Raw genomic sequence first — 2,629 nt, forward strand, 5'->3', positions numbered from 1 at the left:
ACCTGTATTAATGGCACCTGTTTGAACTTGTTATCAGTATAAAAGACACCTGTCCACAACCTCAAACAGTCACACTCCAAACTCCACTATGGCCAAGACCAAAGAGCTGTCAAAGGATACCAGAAACAAAATTGTAGACCTGCACCAGGCAGGGAAGACTGAATCTGCAATTGGTAAGCAGTTCAGTTTGTAGAAATCAACTGTGGGAGCAATTATTAGGAAATGGAAGACATACAAGACCACTGATAATCTCCCTTGATCTGGGGCTCCACGCAAAATCTCACCCCATGGGGTCAAAATGATCACAAGAACGGTGAGCAAAAATCCTAGAACCACACGGGGGGACCTAGTGAATAACCTGCAGAGAGCTGGGACCAAAGTAACAGAGCCTACCATCAGTAACACACTACGCCGCTAGGGACTCAAATCCTGCAGTGCCAGACGTTACCCCTGCTTAAACCAGTACATGTCCAGGCCCGTCTGAAGTTTGCTAGAGAGCATTTGGATGATCCAGAAGAAGATTGGGAGAATGTCATACGGTCAGATGAAACCAAAATATAACTTTTTGGTAAAAACTCAACTCGTCGTGTTTGGAGGACAAAGGATGCTGAGTTGCATCCAAAGAACACCATACATACTGTGAAGATCCAACATAATACAGGGGTTTCTAGTGGCACGCATATGGATACGTGAGCTCGGAAGAAGTTGTATACATCGTTTCTGTGTTACGCTTCCGTGTTTTAAAAGTGTGAATAGGGTAAATGTATTCCCACTACGGCAGCCATATAAACGCATCAAATACCGTTTTATGAATCTTATTTATACACCTTGTTTTTGACGGGTATATAAGCATTGGTGGTTCAGTGGTAGAATTCTCGCCTGCCACGCGGGAGGCCCGGGTTCGATTCCCGGCCAATGCAACGATATTTTTTGCTCTATTTTCTTCTTATCGGTTCGTCACTCTTCTTTTTTTTAGCATGTTTACCCACTCCAATCCCCGCTTTTTAAACATATCATGATATGAACAACTAAGTGTAGGTATAGCTAGCTAGTATTGTTGATACTATTATAAAACTCGATAACTGATAAAGCCAGTTCTTTCCCTATTTACCTAAACAAAAATATGGCGTGTTGAAACATAGTTAGCTATGTCTTTTCACTCTTTGGCAATATGTTAGCTAACCTAGCTAAAAATCACATTTTGAAAACTCTTTGCTAAGATGTTTAGACTGTGTCAGTAAAAAGTTACTTGAGGTACAGTCATACACTGTATCACGTGTAGACAACAACTTAGGGTCAGTTTTATAAAAAAGATTGTTGGTACTTCTTTAGTCCTCGTTAGTATAGTGGTCAGTATCCCCGCCTGTCACGCGGGAGACCGGGGTTCAATTCCCCGACGGGGAGTAATGTTGTTTTCTTAACTCAATGTTGATTTGCAACTGAGACCTGAAATATCACAATTTTACTGGGATAGACATTTGTGTACATTATCCTCTTAAGGATCGTACCCTTTTTTTCAATTTTCACCTAAAATGACATCTAACCGACTGTAGCTCAGGACCTGAAGCAAGGATATGCATATTATTGACAACGTGTCATGTGCCCGCTCATCCACTGGCACGTTGAATGTTTCCCTTCCAAGCACTGTGAGTACCCCTATCAATTTTTTCTCATTACTGCATGTAGACTCGATCACATACACAATCACATTATTACACATCAAAGATTTTACTCCTTGCTTGGACAAACTAATTCTTAGCCCTTTTGTCTAAATGTGTAGTGTCTTGTTATTGTTTTGTCTTCCCTGTAAAATCCTGTCCTGCACTGGTCAAGCCTCTGGTTTATCACCCTATTACTTCGTCTTCCTGTCTAACCATAAAAGATGTAAGGATTGGAGAGGATGAGTCCCTAAATTGGAGTATATACAGTGGGGCAAAAAAGTAAAAAGTATTTAGTCAGCCACCAATTGCACCAAGTTCTCCCACTTAAAAAGATGAGAGAGGCCTGAAATGTTCATCATAGGTACACTTCAACTCTGACAGACAAAATGATTTTAAAAAATCCAGAAAATCACATTGTAGGATTTTTAATGAATTTATTTGCAAATTATGGTGAAAAATAAGTATTTGGTCACCTACAAACAAGCAACATTTCTGGCTCTCACAGACCTCTAACTTCTTCTTTAAGAGGCTCCTATGTCCTCCACTCATTATCTGTATTAATGGCACCTGTTTGAACTTGTTATCAGTATAAAAGACACTTGTCCACAACCTCAAACAAACAGTCACACTCCAAACTCCACAATGGCCAAGACCAAAGAGCTGTCAAAGGACACCAGAAACAAAATTGTAGACCTGCACCAGGCTGGGAAGACTGAATCTGCAATAGGTAAGCAGCTTGGTTTGAAGAAATCAACTGTGGGAGCAATTATTAGGAAATGGAAGACATACAAGACCACTGATAATCTCCCTCGATCTGCGGCTCCACGCAAGATCGCACCCCGTGGGGTCAAAATGATCACAAGAATGGTGAGCAAAAATCCCAGAACCACACGGGGGGACCTAGTGAATGACCTGCAGAGAGCTGGGACCAAAGTAACAAAGCCTACCATCAGTAACACACTACGCCG

At 41.3% G+C, this 2,629-nt stretch overlaps 1 non-coding gene across 1 annotated transcript; it reads left to right on the forward strand.

The window, feature by feature from the left end:
• The first annotated feature begins 849 nt into the window (after window positions 1-849).
• Window positions 850-920, forward strand: trnag-gcc. The gene has a single exon. It is a non-coding gene; the product is annotated as a tRNA-Gly (tRNA).
• Window positions 921-2,629: the final 1,709 nt, after the last annotated feature.

Source organism: Oncorhynchus tshawytscha, linkage group LG01 (genome assembly GCF_018296145.1).
Source record: "Oncorhynchus tshawytscha isolate Ot180627B linkage group LG01, Otsh_v2.0, whole genome shotgun sequence".
In the NCBI taxonomy this organism is placed as follows: Eukaryota; Metazoa; Chordata; class Actinopteri; order Salmoniformes; family Salmonidae; genus Oncorhynchus; species Oncorhynchus tshawytscha.